The following is a 24570-nucleotide window of genomic DNA, read 5'->3' on the forward strand; positions in this document are numbered from 1 at the left end:
TAGTGCCAAGTGCCTCCAGCAAACTGACATCAGGAACCTGGCCTGGTAAGTTTTGTTTCTCTGGGGAAAGGCCATCGTTCTTGTCCGGAGCCCGTTGGCCCGGAGTGGACGGGTGCCTGCTCAAATTCCGCACGTATCAGGATGCCTCCCTGATGGAAAGTGGCCCCACAGGCAACTGTGGCTGGTTTGACAGTGCCAAGTGCCTCCTGCAAACTGACATCAGGAACCTGGCCTGGTGACTTTTGTTTCTCTGGGGAAAAGCCATCATTCTTCTCCAGTGCCCGTTGGCCCGGAGTGGACGGGTGCCTGCTCAAATTCCGCACGGATCAGGATACCTCCCAGATGGAATGTACCACCACAGGCAACTGTGGCTGGTTTGACAGTGCCAAGTGCCTCCTGCAAACTGACATCCGGAGCCTGGCCTGGTGTCTTTTGTTTCTCAGGGGAAAGGCTTTCGTTCCTATCCATGGAAGGGTGGCCAATAGTGGCTGGCTGCCTGCTGAAATTCCGCAAGGTTGAGGATACCTCCCAGATGGAAAGTACCACCACAGGCAACTGTGGCTGGTTTGACAGTGCCAAGTGCCTCCTGCAAACTGACATCAGGAACCTGGCCTGGTGACTTTTCTTTCTCAGGGGAACGGTCATCGTTCGTGTCCAGTGCCCGGTGGCCTGGAGTGGCCAGCCGCCTGTTGAAATTCCGCACGGATGAGGATAACTCCCAGATGAAAGGAGCCCCCAGAGGCAACTGTGGCTGGTTTGACAGTGCCAAGTGCCTCCTGCAAACTGACATCAGGAACCTGGCCTGGTGACTTTTGTTTCTCTGGGGAAAGGCCATGGTTCATGTCCACGGCCTGGTGGCCCGGAGTGTCCGGCTGCCTGCTGAAATTCTGCATGGATCAGGATGCCGCCGAGATGCAAGGTGCCCCACAGGCACCTGTGGCTGGTTTGACAGTGCCAAGTGCTTCCTGCAAACTGACATCAGAAACCTGCCCTGGTGATTTTCTTTCTCCGGGGAAAGGCCATGGTTCATGTCCAGGTCCCGGTGGCCCGTACTTGCCTGCTGCCTTCTGAAATTCCACACGGATCAGGATACCTCCCAGATGTAAGGTGCCACCACAGGCACCTGTGGCTGGTTTGACAGTGCCAAGTGCCTCCTGCAAACTGACATCAGGAACCTGGCCTGGTGACTTTTGTTTCTCTGGGGAAAGGCCATCGTTCATATCCTACAAACTGTGGCCCAGAGTGGCCGGCTGCCTGCTGAAATTCCGCACGGATCAGGATACCTCCCAGATGCAAGGTGCCCCACGGGAAACTGTGGCTGGTTTAACAGTGCCAAGTGCCTCCTGCCAACTGACATCAAGAACCTGGCCTGGTGACTTTTGTTTCTCTGGGGAAAGGCCATGGTTGGTATCCTGAGCCTGGTGTCCTGGAGTGGCCGTCTGCCTGCTAAAATTCTGGATGGACCAGGATGCCGCCAAGATGCAAGGTGCCCCCACAGGCAACTGTGGCTGGTTTGACAGTGCCAAGTGTTTCCTGCAAACTGACATCAGAAACCTGGCCTGGTGATTTTCTTTCTCAGGGGAAAGGCCATGGTTCATGTCCAGGGCCCGGTGGCTCGGAGTGGCCAGCTGACTGCTGAAATTCCGCATGGATCAGGATACCTCCCAGGGATACCTCCCAGGATACCTCCCAGGTTCAAGGTGCGGCCACAGGCAACTGTGGCTGGTTTGACAGTGCCAAGCGCCTCCTGCCAACTGACATCAGGAACCTGGCCTGGTGACTTTTGTTTCTCATGGGAAGTGCCATCATTCGTGTCCCGTACTCGGAGGCCAGGAGTGGCCGGCTGCCTGCTGAAATACCGCACAGATCAGGATAGCTCCCAGATGCAAGGTGCCCCCACAGGCACCTGTGGCTGGTTTGACAGTGCCAAGTGCCTCCTGCAAACTGACATCAGGAACCTGGCCTGGTGATTTTTCTTTGTCTGGGGAAAGGCCATTGTACGTGTCCAGGGCCTGTGGCCCGTAGTGGCCGGCCCCCTGCTGAAATTCCGAACGGATCAGGATACCTCCCAGACCGATAGTACCACCACAGGCAACTGTGGCTGGTTTGACAGTGCCAAGTGCCTCCTGCAAACTGACATCAGGAACCTGGCCTGGTGACTTTTATTTCTCTGGGGAAAGGCCATCGTTCCTCTCCAGGGCCCGTAGTCCGGAGTGGCCGGCTGCCTGCTGAAATTCCTCATGGATCAGGATGCCTCCCACATGAAAGGTGCCCCCACAGGCAACTACGTCTGATTTGACAGTGCCATGTGCCTCCTGCAAACTGATATCAGGAACCTGGCCTGGTGATTTTTCTTTGTCTGGTGAAAGGCCATTGTACCTGTCCAGAGCCTGGTGGCCCGGAGTGGCCGGCTGCCTGCTGAAATTCCAAACGGATCACGATTCCTCCCAGAGCGAAAGTACCACCACAGGCAACTGTGGCTGGTTTGACAGTGCCAAGTGCCTCCTGCCAACTGACATCAGCAACCTTGCCAGGTGACTTTTGGTTCTCTGGGGAAAGGCCATCGTTCGTGTCCAGGGCCAGGTGTCCCTGGGTGTCCGGCTGCCTGCTGAAATTCCGAACGGATCAGGATACTGCCCAGATGCAATGTGCTCCCACAGGCAACTGTGGCTGGTTTGACAGTGCCAAGTGCCTCCTGCAAACTGACATCAGGAACCTGGCCTGGTGACTTTTGTTTCTCAGGGGAAAGTCCATGGTTTATATCCTGGACCAGTTGGACCGCAGGGACCGGCTGCTTGCTGAAATTCCGAAAGCACCAGGATGCCTCCCAGATGCAAGGTGTCCCCACAGGTAATTGTGTCTGGTTTGAGAGTGCCATGTGCCTCCTGCAAACTGACATCGGAAAGCTGGGCTGGTCACTTTGGTTTCTCTGGGGAAAGGCCACGATTCATGTCCAGGGCCTTGCGGCCCGGAGTGGCCCGCTGCCTGCTGAAATTCCGCACGGATCAGGATACCTCCCAGACCGAAACTAAAACCATAGGCAACTGTGGCTGGTTTGACAGTGCCAAGTGCCTCCTGCAAACTGACATCAGGAACCTGGCCTGGTGACTTTTGTTTCTCTGGGGAAAGGCCATCGTTCTTGTCCGGAGCCCGCCAGCCCGGAGTGGCCGGCTGCCTGCTGAAATTCTGCATGGATCAGAATGCCGCCGAGATGCAAGGTGCCCCACAGGCACCTGTGGCTGGTTTGACAGTGCCAAGTGCTTCCTGCAAACTGACATCAGAAACCTGGCCTGGTGATTTTCTTTCTCCGGGGAAAGGCCATGGTTCATGTCCAGGGCCCGGTGGCCCGTACTTGCCTGCTGCCTTCTGAAATTCCACACGGATCAGGATACCTCCCAGATGTAAGGTGCCACCACAGGCAACTGTGGCTGGTTTGACAGTGCCAAGTGCCTCCTGCAAACTGACATCAGGAACCTGGCCTGGTGACATTTATTTCTCTGGGGAAAGGCCATTGTACGTGTCCAAGGCCTAGTGGCCCGGAGTGGCCGGCTGCTTGCTGGAATTCTGCATGGATCAGGATGCCGCCGAGATGCAAGGTGCCCCCACAGGCACCTGTGGCTGGTTTGACAGTGCCAAGTGCCTCCTGCAAACTGACATCAGGAACCTGGCCTGGTGACTTTTGTTTCTCTGGGGAAAGGCCATCGTTCATATCCTACAAACTGTGGCCCAGAGTGGCCGGCTGCCTGCTGAAATTCCGCACGGATCAGGATACCTCCCAGATGCAAGATGCCCCACGGGAAACTGCGGCTGGTTTGACAGTGCCAAGTGCCTCCTGCCAACTGACATCAAGAACCTGGCCTGGTGACTTTTGTTTCTCTGGGGAAAGGCCATGGTTGGTATCCTGAGCCTCGTGTCCTGGAGTGGCCGTCTGCCTGCTAAAATTCTGGACGGACCAGGATGCCGCCAAGATGCAAGGTGCCCCCAGAGGCAACTGTGGCTGGTTTGACAGTGCCAAGTGCTTCCTGCAAACTGACATCAGAAACCTGGCCTGGTGATTTTCTTTCCCAGGGGAAAGGCCATGGTTCATGTCCAGGGCCCGGTGGCTCACAGTTGCCTGCTGCCTGCTGAAATTCCACACGGATCCGGATACCTCCCTGATGCAAGTTGCCCCCACCGGCAACTGTGGCTGGTTTGACAGTGCCATGTGCCTCCTGCAAACTGACATCAGGAACCTGGCCTGGTGACTTTTGTTTCCCAGGGGAAAGGCCATAGATGATGTCCAGTGCCTTCTGGCCTGGAGTGGCCGACTGCCTGCTGAAATTCTGCATGGATCAGGATGCCGCCGAGATGCAAGGTGCCCCACAGGCACCTGTGGCTGGTTTGACAGTGCCAAGTGCTTCCTGCAAACTGACATCAGAAACCTGGCCTGGTGATTTTCTTTCTCCGGGGAAAGGCCATGGTTCATGTCCAGGGCTTGGTGGCCCGTACTTGCCTGCTGCCTGCTGAAATTCCACACGGATCAGGATACCTCCCAGATGTCAGGTGCCACCACAGGCAACTGTGGCTGGTTTGACAGTGCCAAGTGCCTCCTGCAAACTGACATCAGGAACCTGGCCCGGTGACTTTTGTTTCTCTGGGGAAAGGCCATGGTTCATATCCTACAAACTGTGGCCCAGAGTGGCCGGCTGCCTGCTGAAATTCCGCACGGATCAGGATACCTCCCAGATGCAAGGTGCCCCACGGGAAACTGTGGCTGGTTTGACAGTGCCAAGTGCCTCCTGCCAACTGACATCAAGAACCTGGCCTGGTGACTTTTGTTTCTCTGGGGAAAGGCCATGGTTGGTATCCTGAGCCTGGTGTCCTGGAGTGGCCATCTGCCTGCTAAAATTCTGGACGGACCAGAATGCCGCCAACATGCAATGTGCCCCCACAGGCAACTGTGGCTGGTTTGACAGTGCCAAGTGTTTCCTGCAAACTGACATCAGAAACCTGGCCTGGTGATTTTCTTTCTCAGGGGAAAGGCCATGGTTCATGTCCAGGGCCCGGTGGCTCGGAGTGGCCAGCTGACTGCTGAAATTCCACATGGATCAGGATACCTCCCAGGTTCAAGGTGCCGCCACAGGCAACTGTGGCTGGTTTGACAGTGCCAAGCGCCTCCTGCCAACTGACATCAGGAACCTGGCCTGGTGACTTTTGTTTCTCATGGGAAGTGCCATCGTTCGTGTCCCGTACTCGGAGGCCAGGAGTGGCCGGCTGCCTGCTGAAATACCGCACAGATCAGGATAGCTCCCAGATGCAAGGTGCCCCCACAGGCACCTGTGGCTGGTTTGACAGTGCCAAGTGCCTCCTGCAAACTGACATCAGGAACCTGGCCTGGTGATTTTTCTTTGTCTGGGGAAAGGCCATTGTACGTGTCCAGGGCCTGTGGCCCGTAGTGGCCGGCCCCCTGCTGAAATTCCGAACGGATCAGGATACCTCCCAGACCGATAGTACCACCACAGGCAACTGTGGCAGGTTTGACAGTGCCAAGTGCCTCCTGCAAACTGACATCAGGAACCTGGCCTGGTGACTTTTATTTCTCTGGGGAAAGGCCATCGTTCCTCTCCAGGGCCCGTAGTCCGGAGTGGCCGACTGCCTGCTGAAATTCCTCATGGATCAGGATGCCTCCCACATGAAAGGTGCCCCCACAGGCAACTACGTCTGATTTGACAGTGCCATGTGCCTCCTGCAAACTGATATCAGGAACCTGGCCTGGTGATTTTTCTTTGTCTGGTGAAAGGCCATTGTACCTGTCCAGAGCCTGGTGGCCCGGAGTGGCCGGCTGCCTGCTGAAATTCCAAACGGATCACGATTCCTCCCAGAGCGAAAGTACCACCACAGGCAACTGTGGCTGGTTTGACAGTGCCAAGTGCCTCCTGCCAACTGACATCAGCAACCTTGCCAGGTGACTTTTGGTTCTCTGGGGAAAGGCCATCGTTCGTGTCCAGGGCCAGGTGTCCCTGCGTGTCCGGCTGCCTGCTGAAATTCCGAACGGATCAGGATACTGCCCAGATGCAATGTGCTCCCACAGGCAACTGTGGCTGGTTTGACAGTGCCAAGTGCCTCCTGCAAACTGACATCAGGAACCTGGCCTGGTGACTTTTGTTTCTCAGGGGAAAGTCCATGGTTTATATCCTGGACCAGTTGGACCGCAGGGACCGGCTGCTTGCTGAAATTCCGAAAGCACCAGGATGCCTCCCAGATGCAAGGTGTCCCCACAGGTAATTGTGTCTGGTTTGAGAGTGCCATGTGCCTCCTGCAAACTGACATCGGAAAGCTGGGCTGGTCACTTTGGTTTCTCTGGGGAAAGGCCACGATTCATGTCCAGGGCCTTGCGGCCCGGAGTGGCCCGCTGCCTGCTGAAATTCCGCACGGATCAGGATACCTCCCAGACCGAAACTAAAACCATAGGCAACTGTGGCTGGTTTGACAGTGCCAAGTGCCTCCAGCAAACTGACATCAGGAACCTGGCCTGGTGACTTTTGTTTCTCTGGGGAAAGGCCATCGTTCTTGTCCGGAGCCCGCCAGCCCGGAGTGGCCGGCTGCCTGCTGAAATTCTGCATGGATCAGAATGCCGCCGAGATGCAAGGTGCCCCACAGGCACCTGTGGCTGGTTTGACAGTGCCAAGTGCTTCCTGCAAACTGACATCAGAAACCTGGCCTGGTGATTTTCTTTCTCCGGGGAAAGGCCATGGTTCATGTCCAGGGCCCGGTGGCCCGTACTTGCCTGCTGCCTTCTGAAATTCCACACGGATCAGGATACCTCCCAGATGTAAGGTGCCACCACAGGCAACTGTGGCTGGTTTGACAGTGCCAAGTGCCTCCTGCAAACTGACATCAGGAACCTGGCCTGGTGACTTTTGTTTGTCTGGGGAAAAGCCATCATTCTTCTCCCTTGCCCGTTGGCCCGGAGTGGACGGGTGCCTGCTCAAATTCCGCACGGATCAGGATACCTCCCAGATGGAATGTACCACCACAGGCAACTGTGGCTGGTTTGACAGTGCCAAGTGCCTCCTGCAAACTGACATCCGGAGCCTGGCCTGGTGTCTTTTGTTTCTCAGGGGAAAGGCTTTCGCTCCTATCCATGGACGGGTGGCCAATAGTGGCTGGCTGTCTGCTGAAATTCCGCAAGGTTGAAGATACCTCCCAGATGGAAAGTACCACCACAGGCAACTGTGGCTGGTTTGACAGTGCCAAGTGCCTCCTGCAAACTGACATCAGGAACCTGGCCTGGTGACTTTTGTTTCTCAGGGGAAAGGTCATCGTTCGTGTCCAGTGCCCGGTGGCCTGGAGTGGCCAGCCGCCTGTTGAAATTCCGCACGGATGAGGATAACTCCCAGATGAAAGGAGCCCCCAGAGGCAACTGTGGCTGGTTTGACAGTGCCAAGTGCCTCCTGCAAACTGACATCAGGAACCTGGCCTGGTAGGTTTTGTTTCTCTGGGGAAAGGCAATCGTTCTTGTCCGGGGCCCGCCGGCCCGGAGTGGCCGGCTGCCTGCTGAAATTCCACACGGTTGAAGATACCTCCCAGATGCAAGGTGCCCCCACAGGCAACTGTGGCTGGTTTGACAGTGCCATGTGCCTCCTGCAAAATGACATCAGGAACCTGGCCTTGTGACTTTCCTTTCTCTGGGGAAAGACCATGATTCATGTCCAGAGCCTTGCGGCCTGGAGTGGCCGGCTGCCTGCTGGAATTCCGCATGGATCTGGATACCTCCCAGATGAAAAGCGCCCCCACAGGCACCTGTGGCTGGTTTGACAGTGCCAAGTGCCTCCTGCAAACTGACATCAGGAACCTGGCCTGGTGACTTTTGTTTCTCAGGGGAAAGGTCATCGTTCGTGTCCAGTGCCCGGTGGCCTGGAGTGGCCAGCCGCCTGTTGAAATTCCGCACGGATGAGGATAACTCCCAGATGAAAGGAGCCCCCAGAGGCAACTGTGGCTGGTTTGACAGTGCCAAGTGCCTCCTGCAAACTGACATCAGGAACCTGGCCTGGTGACTTTTGTTTCTCTGGGGAAAGGCCATGGTTCATGTCCACGGCCTGGTGGCCCGGAGTGTCCGGCTGCCTGCTGAAATTCCGCATGGATCAGGATGCCGCCGAGATGCAAGGTGCCCCACAGGCACCTGTGGCTGGTTTGACAGTGCCAAGTGCTTCCTGCAAACTGACATCAGGAACCTGGCCTGGTGATTTTTCTTTGTCTTGTGAAAGGCCATTGTAACTGTCCAGAGCCTGGTGGCCCGGAGTGGTCAGCTGCCTGCTGAAATTCCAAACGGATCACGATTCCTCCCAGAGCGAAAGTACCACCACAGGCAACTGTGGCTGGTTTGACAGTGCCAAGTGCCTCCTGCCAACTGACATCAGCAACCTTGCCAGGTGACTTTTGGTTCTCTGGGGAAAGGCCATCGTTCGTGTCCAGGGCCGGGTGTCCCTGGGTGTCCGGCTGCCTGCTGAAATTCCGAACGGATCAGGATACTGCCCAGATGCAATGTGCTCCCACAGGCAACTGTGGCTGGTTTGACAGTGCCAAGTGCCTCCAGCAAACTGACATCAGGAACCTGGCCTGGTAAGTTTTGTTTCTCTGGGGAAAGGCCATCGTTCTTGTCCGGAGCCCGCCAGCCCGGAGTGGCCGGCTGCCTGCTGAAATTCTGCATGGATCAGGATGCCGCCGAGATGCAAGGTGCCCCACAGGCAACTGTGGCTGGTTTGACAGTGCCAAGTGCTTCCTGCAAACTGACATCAGAAACCTGGCCTGGTGATTTTCTTTCTCTGGGGAAAGGCCATGGTTCATGTCCAGTGCCCGGTTGCCCGTACTTGCCTGCTGCCTTCTGAAATTCCACACGGATCAGGATACCTCCCAGATGTAAGGTGCCACCACAGGCAAATGTGGCTGGTTTGACAGTGCCAAGTGCCTCCTGCCAACTCTCATCAGGAACCTGGCCTTGTGAGTTTTGTTTCTCTGGGGAAAGGCCATCATTCTTGTTCAGAGCCCAGTGGCCCAGAGTGGCCGGCTGCCTGCTGAATTTCCGCACGGATCAGGATAGCTCCCAGATTCAAGGTGCCGCCACAGGCAACTGCGGCAGGTTTGACAGTGCCAAGTGCCTCCTGCTAACTGACATCAGGAACCTGGCCTGGTGACATTTATTTCTCTGGGGAAAGGCCATTGTACGTGTCCAAGGCCTAGTGGCCCAGAGTGGCCGGCTGCTTGCTGGAATTCTGCATGGATCAGGATGCCGCCGAGATGCAAGGTGCCCCCACAGGCACCTGTGGCTGGTTTGACAGTGCCAAGTGCCTCCTGCAAACTGACATCAGGAACCTGGCCTGGTGACTTTTGTTTCTCTGGGGAAAGGCCATCGTTCATATCCTACAAACTGTGGCCCAGAGTGGCCGGCTGCCTGCTGAAATTCCGCACGGATCAGGATACCTCCCAGATGCAAGGTGCCCCACGGGAAACTGTGGCTGGTTTGACAGTGCCAAGTGCCTCCTGCCAACTGACATCAAGAACCTGGCCTGGTGACTTTTGTTTCTCTGGGGAAAGGCCATGGTTGGTATCCTGAGCCTGGTGTCCTGGAGTGGCCGTCTGCCTGCTAAAATTCTGGACGGACCAGGATGCCGCCAAGATGCAAGGTGCCCCCAGAGGCAACTGTGGCTGGTTTGACAGTGCCAAGTGCTTCCTGCAAACTGACATCAGAAACCTGGCCTGGTGATTTTCTTTCCCAGGGGAAAGGCCATGGTTCATGTCCAGGGCCCGGTGGCTCGCAGTTGCCTGCTGCCTGCTGAAATTCCACACGGATCCGGATACCTCCCTGATGCAAGTTGCCCCCACCGGCAACTGTGGCTGGTTTGACAGTGCCATGTGCCTCCTGCAAACTGACATCAGGAACCTGGCCTGGTGACTTTTGTTTCCCTGGGGAAAGGCCATAGATGATGTCCAGTGCCCCCTGGCCTGGAGTGGCCGACTGCCTGCTGAAATTCCGCACGGATCAGGATATCTCCCAGATGCAAGGTGCCCCCACAGGCACCTGTGGCTGGTTTGACAGTGCCAAGTGCCTCCTGCAAACTGACATCAGGAACCTGGCCTGGTGACTTTTGTTTCTCTGGGGAAAGGCCATCGTTCCTCTCCAGGGCCCGGTGGCTCGAGTGGGCGGATACCTGCTAAAATTCCGCACAGATCAGGATACCTCCCAGATGGAAGGTGCCCGCCCAGGCAACTGTGGCTGGTTTGACAGTGCCAAGTGCCTCCTGCAAACTGACATCAGGAACCTGGCCTGGTGATTTTTCTTTGTCTGGGGAAAGGCCATTGTACGTGTCCAGGGCCTGTGGCCCGTAGTGGCTGGCCCCCTGCTGAAATTCCGCACGGATCAGGATACCTCCCAGACCGATAGTACCACCTCAGGCAACTGTGGCTGGTTTGACAGTGCCAAGTGCCTCCTGCAAACTGACATCAGGAACCTGGCCGGGTGACTTTTGTTTCTCTGGGGAAAGGCCGTGGTTAATGTACAGGGCCGGGTGTCCTGAGTGGCCGGCTGCCTGCTGAAATTCCGCACGGATCAGGATACCTCCCAGATGGAAAGTGGCCCCACAGGCAACTGTGGCTGGTTTGACAGTGCCAAGTGCCTCCTGCAAACTGACATCAGGAACCTGGCCTGGTGACTTTTGTTTCTCTGGGGAAAAGCCATCATTCTTCTCCAGTGCCCGTTGGCCCGGAGTGGACGGGTGCCTGCTCAAATTCCGCACGGATCAGGATACCTCCCAGATGGAAAGTACCACCACAGGCAACTGTGGCTGGTTTGACAGTGCCAAGTGCCTCCTGCAAACTGACATCAGGAGCCTGGCCTGGTGTCTTTTGTTTCTCAGGGGAAAGGCTTTCGTTCCTATCCATGGACGGCTGGCCAATAGTGGCTGGCTGTCTGCTGAAATTCCGCACGGTTGAAGATACCTCCCAGATGGAAAGTACCACCACAGGCAACTGTGGCTGGTTTGACAGTGCCAAGTGCTTCCTGCAAACTGACATCAGAAACCTGGCCTGGTGATTTTCTTTCTCAGGGGAAAGGCCATGGCTCATGTCCAGGGCCCGGTGACCCCTACTTGCCTGCTGCCTGCTGAAATTCCACACGGATCAGGATACCTCCCAGATGTAAGGTGCCACCACAGGCAACTGTGGCTGGTTTGACAGTGCCAAGTGCCTCCTGCAAACTGACATCAGGAACCTGGCCTTGTGAGTTTTGTTTCTCTGGGGAAAGGCCATCATTCTTGTTCAGAGCCCAGTGGCCCGGAGTGGCCGGCTGCCTGCTGAAATTCCGCACGGATCAGGATACCTCCCAGATTCAAGGTGCCGCCACAGGCAACTGTGGCTGGCTTGAGAGTGCCAAGTGCCTCCTGCAAACTGACATCAGGAACCTGGCCTGGTGACTGTTGTTTCTCTGGGGAAAGGCCATCATTCTTTTCCGGGGCCCGCCGGCCCGGAGTGGCCGGCTGCCTTCTGAAATTCCACACGGTTGAGGATACCTCCCAGATGCAAGGTGGACCCACAGACAACTGTGGCTGGTTTGACAGTGCCAAGTGCCTCCTGCAAACTGACATCAGGAACCTGGCCTGGTGACTTTTGTTTCTCTGCGGAAAGGCCATGGTTCTTGTCCACGGCCTGGTGGCCCGGAGTGTCCGGCTGCCTCCTGAAATTCCGCATGGATCAGAATGCCTCCAGGATGAAAGGTGCCCCCATAGGCAACTGTGGCTGGTTTGACAGTGCCAAGTGCCTCCTCCAAACAGACATCAGGAACCTGGCCTGGTGACTTTTGTTTCTCTGGGGAAAGGCCATCGTTCTTGTCCGGGTTCCGCCGGCCCGGAGTCGCCGGCTGTCTGCTGAAATTCCACACGGTTGAGGCTACCTCCCAGATGCAAGGCGCCCCCACAGGCAACTGTGGCTGGTTTGACAGTGCCATGTGCCTCCTGCAAACTGACATCAGGAACCTGACCTGGTGACTTTCGCTTGTCTGGGGAAAGGCCATAGATGATGTCCAGTGCCCCCTGGCCCGGAGTGGCCGACTGCCTGCTGAAATTCCGCACGGATCAGGATACCTCCCAGATGCAAGGTGCCCCCACAGGCAACTGTGGCTTGTTTGACAGTGCCAAGTGCCTCCTGCAAACTGACATCAGGAACCTGGCCTGGTGAGTTTTGTTTCTCTGGGGAAAGGTCATGGTTCATATCCTGGACCCGTAGTCCAGGAGTGGCCGGCTGCCTGCTGAAATTCTGAACGGATTAGGATGCCGCCCTGATGCAAGGTACCACCACAGGAAACTGTGGCAGGTTTGACAGTGCCAAGTGCCTCCTGCAAACTGACATCAGGAACCTGACCTGGTAAGTTTTGTTTCTCTGGGGAAAGGCCATCGTTCCTGTCCGGGGCCCGCTGGCCCGGAGTGGCCGGCTGCCTTCTGAAATTCCACACGGTTGAGGATACCTCCTAGATGCAAGGTGGCCCCACAGGCAACTGTGGCTGGTTTGACAGTGCCAAGTGCCTCCTGCAAACTGACATCAGGAACCTGGCCTGGTAACTTTTGTTTCTCTGGGGAAAGGGCATGGTTCTTGTCCACGGCCTGGTGGCCCGGAGTGTCCGGCTGCCTCCTGAAATTCCGCATGGATCAGAATGCCTCCCAGATGAAAAGTGCCCCCAGAGGCAACTGTGGCTGGTTTGACAGTGCCAAGTGCCTCCTGCAAACTGACATCAGGAACCTGGCCTGGTAAGTTTTGTTTCTCTGGGGAAAGGCCATCGTTCTTGTCCGGGGCCGCCGGCCCGGAGTGGCTGGCTGTCTGCTGAAATTCCACAGGGTTAAGGCTACCTCCCAGATGCAAGGCGCCCCCACAGGCAACTGTGGCTGGTTTGACAGTGCCATGTGCCTCCTGCAAACTGACATCAGGAACCTGGCCTGGTGACTTTTGTTTCTCTGGGGAAAGGCCATGGTTCGTATCCTGGATACGTAGGACCGGAGAGGCCGGCTGCCTGTTGAAATTCCTCACGGATCAGGATGCCGCCGAGATGCAAGATGCCCCCACAGGCAACTGTGGCTGGTTTGACAGTGCCAAGTGCCTCCTGCAAACTGACATCAGGAACCTGGCCGGGTGACTTTTGTTTCTCTGGGGAAAGGCCATCATTCTTGTTCAGAGCCCAGTGGCCCGGAGTGGCCGGCTGCCTGCTGAATTTCCGCACGGATCAGGATAGCTCCCAGATGCAATATGCCGCCACAGGCAACTGTGGCAGGTTTGACAGTGCCAAGTGCCTCCTGCAAACTGACATCAGGAACCTGGCCTGGTGACATTTATTTCTCTGGGGAAAGGCCATTGTACGTGTCCAAGGCCTAGTGGCCCAGAGTGGCCGGCTGCTTGCTGGAATTCTGCATGGATCAGGATGCCGCCGAGATGCAAGGTGCCCCCACAGGCACCTGTGGCTGGTTTGACAGTGCCAAGTGCCTCCTGCAAACTGACATCAGGAACCTGGCCTGGTGACTTTTGTTTCTCTGGGGAAAGGCCATCGTTCATATCCTACAAACTGTGGCCCATAGTGGCCGGCTGCCTGCTGAAATTCCGCACGGATCAGGATACCTCCCAGATGCAAGGTGCCCCACGGGAAACTGTGGCTGGTTTGACAGTGCCAAGTGCCTCCTGCCAACTGACATCAAGAACCTGGCCTGGTGACTTTTGTTTCTCTGGGGAAAGGCCATGGTTGGTATCCTGAGCCTGGTGTCCTGGAGTGGCCGTCTGCCTGCTAAAATTCTGGACGGACCAGGATGCCGCCAAGATGCAAGGTGCCCCCACAGGCAACTGTGGCTGGTTTGACAGTGCTAAGTGTTTCCTGCAAACTGACATCAGAAACCTGGCCTGGTGATTTTCTTTCTCAGGGGAAAGGCCATGGTTCATGTCCAGGGCCCGGTGGCTCGGAGTGGCCAGCTGACTGCTGAAATTCCGCATGGATCAGGATACCTCCCAGGTTCAAGGTGCCGCCACAGGCAACTGTGGCTGGTTTGACAGTGCCAAGTGCCTCCTGCAAACTGACATCAGGAACCTGGCCTGGTGATTTTTCTTTGTCTGGGGAAAGGCCATTGTACGTGTCCAGGGCCTGTGGCCCGTAGTGGCTGGCCCCCTGCTGAAATTCCGAACGGATCAGGATACCTCCCAGACCGATAGTACCACCACAGGCAACTGTGGCTGGTTTGACAGTGCCAAGTGCCTCCTGCAAACTGACATCAGGAACCTGGCCTGGTGACTTTTCTTTGTCCGGGGAAAGGCCATCGTTCCTCTCCAGGGCCCGTAGTCCGGAGTGGCCGGCTGCCTGCTGAAATTCCTCATGGATCAGGATGCCTCCCACATGAAAGGTGCCCCCACAGGCAACTACGTCTGATTTGACAGTGCCATGTGCCTCCTGCAAACTGATATCAGGAACCTGGCCTGGTGATTTTTCTTTGTCTGGTGAAAGGCCATTGTACCTCTCCAGAGCCTGGTGGCCCGGAGTGGTCAGCTGCCTGCTGAAATTCCAAACGGATCACGATTCCTCCCAGAGCGAAAGTACCACCACAGGCAACTGTGGCTGGTTTGACAGTGCCAAGTGCCTCCTGCCAACTGACATCAGCAACCTTGCCAGGTGACTTTTGGTTCTCTGGGGAAAGGCCATCGTTCGTGTCCAGGGCCGGGTGTCCCTGGGTGTCCGGCTGCCTGCTGAAATTCCGAACGGATCAGGATACTGCCCAGATGCAATGTGCTCCCACAGGCAACTGTGGCTGGTTTGACAGTGCCAAGTGCCTCCAGCAAACTGACATCAGGAACCTGGCCTGGTAAGTTTTGTTTCTCTGGGGAAAGGCCATCGTTCTTGTCCGGAGCCCGCCAGCCCGGAGTGGCCGGCTGCCTGCTGAAATTCTGCATGGATCAGGATGCCGCCGAGATGCAAGGTGCCCCACAGGCAACTGTGGCTCGTTTGACAGTGCCAAGTGCTTCCTGCAAACTGACATCAGAAACCTGGCCTGGTGATTTTCTTTCTCCGGGGAAAGGCCATGGTTCATGTCCAGGGCCCGGTTGCCCGTACTTGCCTGCTGCCTTCTGAAATTCCACACGGATCAGGATACCTCCCAGATGTAAGGTGCCACCACAGGCAAATGTGGCTGGTTTGACAGTGCCAAGTGCCTCCTGCCAACTCTCATCAGGAACCTGGCCTTGTGAGTTTTGTTTCTCTGGGGAAAGGCCATCATTCTTGTTCAGAGCCCAGTGGCCCAGAGTGGCCGGCTGCCTGCTGAATTTCCGCACGGATCAGGATAGCTCCCAGATTCAAGGTGCCGCCACAGGCAACTGCGGCAGGTTTGACAGTGCCAAGTGCCTCCTGCTAACTGACATCAGGAACCTGGCCTGGTGACATTTATTTCTCTGGGGAAAGGCCATTGTACGTGTCCAAGGCCTAGTGGCCCAGAGTGGCCGGCTGCTTGCTGGAATTCTGCATGGATCAGGATGCCGCCGAGATGCAAGGTGCCCCCACAGGCACCTGTGGCTGGTTTGACAGTGCCAAGTGCCTCCTGCAAACTGACATCAGGAACCTGGCCTGGTGACTTTTGTTTCTCTGGGGAAAGGCCATCGTTCATATCCTACAAACTGTGGCCCAGAGTGGCCGGCTGCCTGCTGAAATTCCGCACGGATCAGGATACCTCCCAGATGCAAGGTGCCCCACGGGAAACTGTGGCTGGTTTGACAGTGCCAAGTGCCTCCTGCCAACTGACATCAAGAACCTGGCCTGGTGACTTTTGTTTCTCTGGGGAAAGGCCATGGTTGGTATCCTGAGCCTGGTGTCCTGGAGTGGCCGTCTGCCTGCTAAAATTCTGGACGGACCAGGATGCCGCCAAGATGCAAGGTGCCCCCAGAGGCAACTGTGGCTGGTTTGACAGTGCCAAGTGCTTCCTGCAAACTGACATCAGAAACCTGGCCTGGTGATTTTCTTTCCCAGGGGAAAGGCCATGGTTCATGTCCAGGGCCCGGTGGCTCGCAGTTGCCTGCTGCCTGCTGAAATTCCACACGGATCCGGATACCTCCCTGATGCAAGTTGCCCCCACAGGCAACTGTGGCTGGTTTGACAGTGCCATGTGCCTCCTGCAAACTGACATCAGGAACCTGGCCTGGTGACTTTTGTTTCCCTGGGGAAAGGCCATAGATGATGTCCAGTGCCCCCTGGCCAGGAGTGGCCGACTGCCTGCTGAAATTCCGCACGGATCAGGATATCTCCCAGATGCAAGGTGCCCCCACAGGCACCTGTGGCTGGTTTGACAGTGCCAAGTGCCTCCTGCAAACTGACATCAGGAACCTGGCCTGGTGACTTTTGTTTCTCTGGGGAAAGGCCATCGTTCCTCTCCAGGGCCCGGTGGCTCGAGTGGGCGGATACCTGCTAAAATTCCGCACAGATCAGGATACCTCCCAGATGGAAGGTGCCCGCCCAGGCAACTGTGGCTGGTTTGACAGTGCCAAGTGCCTCCTGCAAACTGACATCAGGAACCTGGCCTGGTGATTTTTCTTTGTCTGGGGAAAGGCCATTGTACGTGTCCAGGGCCTGTGGCCCGTAGTGGCTGGCCCCCTGCTGAAATTCCGAACGGATCAGGATACCTCCCAGACCGATAGTACCTCCTCAGGCAACTGTGGCTGGTTTGACAGTGCCAAGTGCCTCCTGCAAACTGACATCAGGAACCTGGCCGGGTGACTTTTGTTTCTCTGGGGAAAGGCCGTGGTTAATGTACAGGGCCGGGTGTCCTGAGTGGCCGGCTGCCTGCTGAAATTCCGCATGGATCAGGATACCTCCCAGATGGAAAGTGGCCCCACAGGCAACTGTGGCTGGTTTGACAGTGCCAAGTGCCTCCTGCAAACTGACATCAGGAACCTGGCCGGGTGACTTTTGTTTCTCTGGGGAAAAGCCATCATTCTTCTCCAGTGCCCGTTGGCCCGGAGTGGACGGGTGCCTGCTCAAATTCCGCACGGGTCAGGATACCTCCCAGATGGAAAGTACCACCACAGGCAACTGTGGCTGGTTTGACAGTGCCAAGTGCCTCCTGCAAACTGACATCAGGAGCCTGGCCTGGTGTCTTTTGTTTCTCAGGGGAAAGGCTTTCGTTCCTATCCATGGACGGCTGGCCAATAGTGGCTGGCTGTCTGCTGAAATTCCGCACGGTTGAAGATACCTCCCAGATGGAAAGTACCACCACAGGCAACTGTGGCTGGTTTGACAGTGCCAAGTGCTTCCTGCAAACTGACATCAGAAACCTGGCCTGGTGATTTTCTTTCTCAGGGGAAAGGCCATGGCTCATGTCCAGGGCCCGGTGGCCACTACTTGCCTGCTGCCTGCTGAAATTCCACACGGATCAGGATACCTCCCAGATGTAAGGTGCCACCACAGGCAACTGTGGCTGGTTTGACAGTGCCAAGTGCCTCCTGCAAACTGACATCAGGAACCTGGCCTTGTGAGTTTTGTTTCTCTGGGGAAAGGCCATCATTCTTGTTCAGAGCCCAGTGGCCCGGAGTGGCCGGCTGCCTGCTGAAATTCCGCACGGATCAGGATACCTCCCAGATTCAAGGTGCCGCCACAGGCAACTGTGGCTGGCTTGAGAGTGCCAAGTGCCTCCTGCAAACTGACATCAGGAACCTGGCCTGGTGACTGTTGTTTCTCTGGGGAAAGGCCATCGTTCTTGTCCGGGTTCCGCCGGCCCGGAGTCGCCGGCTGTCTGCTGAAATTCCACACGGTTGAGGCTACCTCCCAGATGCAAGGCGCCCCCACAGGCAACTGTGGCTGGTTTGACAGTGCCATGTGCCTCCTGCAAACTGACATCAGGAACCTGACCTGGTGACTTTCGCTTGTCTGGGGAAAGGCCATAGATGATGGCCAGTGCCCCCTGGCCCGGAGTGGCCGACTGCCTGCTGAAATTCCGCACGGATCAGGATACCTCCCAGATGCAAGGTGCCCCCACAGGCAACTGTGGCTTGTTTGACAGTGCCAAGTGCCTCCTGCAAACTGACATCAGGAAGCTGGCCTGGTGACTTTTGTTTCTCTGGGGAAAGGTCATGGTTCATATCCTGGACCCGCAGTCCAGGAGTGGCCGGCTGCCTGCTGAAATTCTGAAAGGATTAGGATGCCGCCCTGATGCAAGGTACCACCACAGGAAACTGTGGCAGGTTTGACAGTGCCAAGTGCCTCCTGCAAACTGACATCAGGAACCTGACCTGGTAAGTTTTGTTTCTCTGGGGAAAGGCCATCGTTCCTGTCCGGGGCCCGCTGGCCCGGAGTGGCCGGCTGCCTTCTGAAATTCCACACGGTTGAGGATACCTCCTAGATGCAAGGTGGCCCCACAGGCAACTGTGGCTGGTTTGACAGTGCCAAGTGCCTCCTGCAAACTGACATCAGGAACCTGGCCTGGTAACTTTTGTTTCTCTGGGGAAAGGCCATGGTTCTTGTCCACGGCCTGGTGGCCCGGAGTGTCCGGCTGCCTCCTGAAATTCCGCATGGATGAGAATGCCTCCCAGATGAAAAGTGCCCCCATAGGCAACTGTGGCTGGTTTGACAGTGCCAAGTGCCTCCTGCAAACTGACATCAGGAACCTGGCCTGGTAAGTTTTGTTTCTCTGGGGAAAGGCCATCGTTCTTGTCCGGGGCCGCCGGCCCGGAGTGGCTGGCTGTCTGCTGAAATTCCACAGGGTTAAGGCTACCTCCCAGATGCAAGATGCCCCCACAGGCAACTGTGGCTGCTTCGACAGTGCCAAGTGCCTCCTGCAAACTGACATCAGGAACCTGGCCGGGTGACTTTTGTTTCTCTGGGGAAAGGCCATGGTTCATATCCTGGACCCGTAGGCCAGGAGTGGCCGGCTGCCTGCTGAAATTCCGAACGGATCAGGATGCCTCCCAGATGCAAGGTGCCCCCAGAGGCAATTGTGGCTGGTTTGACAGTGCCAAGTGCCTCCTGCAAACTGACATCAGGAACCTGGCCTGGTGACATTTATTTCTCTGGGGAAAGGCCATTGTACGTGTCCAGGGCCTAGTGGCCCGGAGTGGCCGGCTGCTTGCTGGACTTCTGCATGGATCAGGATGCCGCCAAGATGCAAGGTGCCCCCACAGGCACCTGTGGCTGGTTTGACAGTGCCAAGTGCCTCCTGCCAACTGACATCAAGAACCTGGCCTGGTGACTTTTGTTTCTCTGGGGAAAGGCCATGGTTGGTATCCTGAGCCTCGTGTCCTGGAGTGGCCGTCTGCCTGCTAAAATTCTGGACGGACCAGGATGCCGCCAAGATGCAAGGTGCCCCCAGAGGCAACTGTGGCTGGTTTGACAGTGCCAAGTGCTTCCTGCAAACTGACATCAGAAACCTGGCCTGGTGATTTTCTTTCCCAGGGGAAAGGCCATGGTTCATGTCCAGGGCCCGGTGGCTCGCAGTTGCCTGCTGCCTGCTGAAATTCCACACGGATCCGGATACCTCCCTGATGCAAGTTGCCCCCACCGGCAACTGTGGCTCGTTTGACAGTGCCATGTGCCTCCTGCAAACTGACATCAGGAACCTGGCCTGGTGACTTTTGTTTCCCAGGGGAAAGGCCATAGATGATGTCCAGTGCCTTCTGGCCTGGAGTGGCCGACTGCCTGCTGAAATTCTGCATGGATCAGGATGCCGCCGAGATGCAAGGTGCCCCACAGGCACCTGTGGCTGGTTTGACAGTGCCAAGTGCTTCCTGCAAACTGACATCAGAAACCTGGCCTGGTGATTTTCTTTCTCCGGGGAAAGGCCATGGTTCATGTCCAGGGCTTGGTGGCCCGTACTTGCCTGCTGCCTGCTGAAATTCCACACGGATCAGGATACCTCCCAGATGTAAGGTGCCACCACAGGCAACTGTGGCTGGTTTGACAGTGCCAAGTGCCTCCTGCAAACTGACATCAGGAACCTGGCCCGGTGACTTTTGTTTCTCTGGGGAAAGGCCATCGTTCATATCCTACAAACTGTGGCCCAGAGTGGCCGGCTGCCTGCTGAAATTCCGCACGGATCAGGATACCTCCCAGATGCAAAGTGCCCCACGGGAAACTGTGGCTGGTTTGACAGTGCCAAGTGCCTCCTGCCAACTGACATCAAGAACCTGGCCTGGTGACTTTTGTTTCTCTGGGGAAAGGCCATTGTACGTGTCCAAGGCCTAGTGGCCCGGAGTGGCCGGCTGCTTGCTGGAATTCTGCATGGATCAGGATGCCGCCGAGATGCAAGGTGCCGCCACAGGCACCTGTGGCTGGTTTGACAGTGCCAAGTGTCTCCTGCAAACTGACATCAGGAACCTGGCCTGGTGACTTTTGTTTCTCTGGGGACAGGCCATGGTTCATATCCTACAAACTGTGGCCATGAGTGGCCGGCTGCCTGCTGAAATTCCGCACGGATCAGGATACCTCCCAGATGCAAGGCGCCCCACGGGAAACTGTGGCTGGTTTGACAGTGCCAAGTGCCTCCTGCCAACTGACATCAAGAACCTGGCCTGGTGACTTTTGTTTCTCTGGGGAAAGGCCATGGTTGGTATCCTGAGCCTGGTGTCCTGGAGTGGCCGTCTGCCTGCTAAAATTCTGGACGGACCAGGATGCCTCCCAGATGCAAGGTGCCCCCACCGGCAACTGTGGCTGGTTTGACAGTGCCAAGTGCCTCCTGCAAACTGACATCAGGAACCTGGCCTGGTGACATTTATTTCTCTGGGGATAGGCCATTGTACGTGTCCAATTCCTAGTGGCCTGGAGTGGCCAGCTGCTTGCTGGAATTCTGCATGGATCAGGATGCCGCCGAGATGCAAGGTGCCCCCACAGGCAACTGTGGCTGGTTTGACAGTGCCAAGTGCCTCCTCCAAACAGACATCAGGAACCTGGCCTGGTGACTTTTTTTTCTCTGGGGAAAGGCCATCGTTCTTGTCCGGGTTCCGCCGGCCCGGAGTCGCCGGCTGTCTGCTGAAATTCCACACGGTTGAGGCTACCTCCCAGATGCAAGGTGCCCCACAGGCAACTGTGGCTGGTTTGACAGTGCCATGTGCCCCCTGCAAACTGACATCAGGAGCCTGGCCTGGTGTCTTTTGTTTCTCTGGGGAAAGGCTTTCGTTCCTATCCATGGACGGGTGGCCAATAGTGGCTGGCTGCCTGCTGAAATTCCGCACGGTTGAAGATACCTCCCAGATGGAAAGTACCACCACAGGCAACTGTGGCTGGTTTGACAGTGCCAAGTGCCTCCTGCAAACTGACATCAGGAACCTGGCCTGGTGACTTTTGTTTCTCAGGGGAAAGGGCATCGTTCGTGTCCAGTGCCCGGTGGCCTGGAGTGGCCAGCAGCCTGCTGAACTTCCGCACAGCTGAGGATACCTCCCAGATGCAAGATGCCCATACAGGTACGTGTGGCTGGTTTGACAGTGCCAAGTGCCTCCTGCAAACTGACATCAGGAACCTGGCCAGGTGACTTTTGTTTCTCTGGGGAAAGGCCACCGTTCCACTCCACGGCCAGGTGGCCCGGAGTGGCCGGCTGCCTGTTGAAATTCCGCACGGATGAGGATAACTCCCAGATGAAAGGAGCCCCCAGAGGCAACTGTGGCTGGTTTGACAGTGCCAAGTGCCTCCTGCAAACTGACATCAGGAACCTGGCCTGGTAACTTTTGTTTCTCTGGGGAAAGGCCATGGTTCATGTCCACGGCCTGGTGGCCCGGAGTGTCCGGCTGCCTGCTGAAATTCCGCATGCATCAGGATGCCGCCGCGATGCAAGGTGCCCCACAGGCACCTGTGGCTGCTTCGACAGTGCCAAGTGCTTCCTGCAAACTGACATCAGAAACCTGGCCTGGTGATTTTCTTTCTCAGGGGAAAGGCCATGGCTCATGTCCAGGGCCCGGTGGCCCCTACTTGCCTGCTGCCTGCTGAAATTCCACACGGATCAGGATACCTCCCAGATGTAAGGTGCCACCACAGGCAACTGTGGCTGGTTTGACAGTGCCAAGTGCCTCCTGCAAACTGACATCAGGAACCTGGCCTTGTGAGTTTTGTTTCTCTGGGGAAAGGCCATCATTCTTGTTCAGAGCCCAGTGGCCCGGAGTGGCCGGCTGCCTGCTGAAATTCCGCACGGATCAGGATACCTCCCAGATTCAAGGTGCCGCCACAGGCAACTGTGGCTGGCTTGAGAGTGCCAAGTGCCTCCTGCAAACTGACATCAGGAACCTGGCCTGGTGACTGTTGTTTCTCTGGGGAAAGGCCATCATTCTTTTCCGGGGCCCGCCGGCCCGGAGTGGCCGGCTGCCTTCTGAAATTCCACACGGTTGAGGATACCTCCCAGATGCAAGGTGGACCCACAGACAACTGTGGCTGGTTTGACAGTGCCGAGTGCCTCCTGCAAACTGACATCAGGAACCTGGCCTGGTGACTTTTGTTTCTCTGGGGAAAGGCCATGGTTCTTGTCCACGGCCTGGTGGCCCGGAGTGTCCGGCTGCCTCCTGAAATTCCGCATGGATCAGAATGCCTCCAGGATGAAAAGTGCCCCCATAGGCAACTGTGGCTGGTTTGACAGTGCCAAGTGCCTCCTCCAAACAGACATCAGGAACCTGGCCTGGTAAGTTTTGTTTCTCTGGGGAAAGGCCATCGTTCTTGTCCGGGTTCCGCCGGCCCGGAGTCGCCGGCTGTCTGCTGAAATTCCACACGGTTGAGGCTACCTCCCAGATGCAAGGCGCCCCCACAGGCAACTGTGGCTGGTTTGACAGTGCCATGTGCCTCCTGCAAACTGACATCAGGAACCTGACCTGGTGACTTTCGCTTGTCTGGGGAAAGGCCATAGATGATGTCCAGTGCCCCCTGGCCCGGAGTGGCCGACTGCCTGCTGAAATTCCGCACGGATCAAGATACCTCCCAGATGCAAGGTGCCCCCACAGGCAACTGTGGCTTGTTTGACAGTGCCAAGTGCCTCCTGCAAACTGACATCAGGAACCTGGCCTGGTGAGTTTTGTTTCTCTGGGGAAAGGTCATGGTTCATATCCTGGACCCGTAGTCCAGGAGTGGCCGGCTGCCTGCTGAAATTCTGAACGGATTAGGATGCCGCCCTGATGCAAGGTACCACCACAGGAAACTGTGGCAGGTTTGACAGTGCCAAGTGCCTCCTGCAAACTGACATCAGGAACCTGACCTGGTAAGTTTTGTTTCTCTGGGGAAAGGCCATCGTTCTTGTCCGGGGCCGCCGGCCCGGAGTGGCTGGCTGTCTGCTGAAATTCCACAGGGTTAAGGCTACCTCCCAGATGCAAGGCGCCCCCACAGGCAACTGTGGCTGGTTTGACAGTGCCATGTGCCTCCTGCAAACTGACATCAGGAACCTGGCCTGGTGACTTTTGTTTCTCTGGGGAAAGGCCATGGTTCGTATCCTGGATACCTAGGACCGGAGAGGCCGGCTGTCTGCTGAAATTCCTCACGGATCAGGATGCCACCGAGATGCAAGATGCCCCCACAGGCACCTGCAGCTGGTTTGACAGTGCCAAGTGCCTCCTGCAAACTGACATCAGGAACCTGGCCTGGTGTCTTTTGTTTCTCAGGGGAAAGGCTTTCGTTCCTATCCATGGACGGCTGGCCAATAGTGGCTGGCTGCCTGCTGAAATTCCGCACGGTTGAAGATACCTCCCAGATGGAAAGTACCACCACAGGCAACTGTGGCTGGTTTGACAGTGCCAAGTGCCTCCTGCAAACTGACATCAGGAACCTGGCCTGGTGACTTTTGTTTCTCAGGGGAAAGGGCATCGTTCGTGTCCAGTGCCCGGTGGCCTGGAGTGGCCAGCAGCCTACTGAACTTCCGCACAGATGAGGATACCTCCCAGATGCAAGATGCCCATACAGGTACGTGTGGCTGGTTTGACAGTGCTAAGTGCCTCCTGCAAACTGACATCAGGAACCTGGCCAGGTGACTTTTGTTTCTCTGGGGAAAGGCCATCGTTCCACTCCACGGCCAGGTGGCCTGGAGTGGCCGGCTGCCTGTTGAAATTCCGCACGGATGAGGATACCTCCCAGATGAAAGGAGCCCCCAGAGGCAACTGTGGCTGGTTTGACAGTGCCAAGTGCTTCCTGCAAACTGACATCAGGAACCTGGCCTTGTGAGTTTTCTTTCTCTGGGGAAAGGCCATCATTCTTGTTCAGAGCCCAGTGGCCCGGAGTGGCCGGCTGCCTGCTGAAATTCCGCACGGATCAGGATACCTCCCAGATTCAAGGTGCCGCCACAGGCAACTGTGGCTGGCTTGAGAGTGCCAAGTGCCTCCTGCAAACTGACATCAGGAACCTGGCCGGGTGACTTTTGTTTCTCTGGGGAAAGGCCATCATGCTTTTCCGGGGCCCGCAGGCCCGGAGTGGCCGGCTGCCTTCTGAAATTCCACACGGTTGAGGATACCTCCCAGATGCAAGGTGCCCCCACAGGCAACTGTGGCTGGTTTGACAGTGCCAAGTGCCTCCTGCAAACTGACATCAGGAACCTGGCCTGGTGACTTTTGTTTCTCTGGGGAAAGGCCATCACTCTTCTC

The sequence above is a fragment of the Passer domesticus genome, chromosome 1 (genome assembly GCF_036417665.1).
Source record: "Passer domesticus isolate bPasDom1 chromosome 1, bPasDom1.hap1, whole genome shotgun sequence".
In the NCBI taxonomy this organism is placed as follows: domain Eukaryota; kingdom Metazoa; phylum Chordata; class Aves; order Passeriformes; family Passeridae; genus Passer; species Passer domesticus.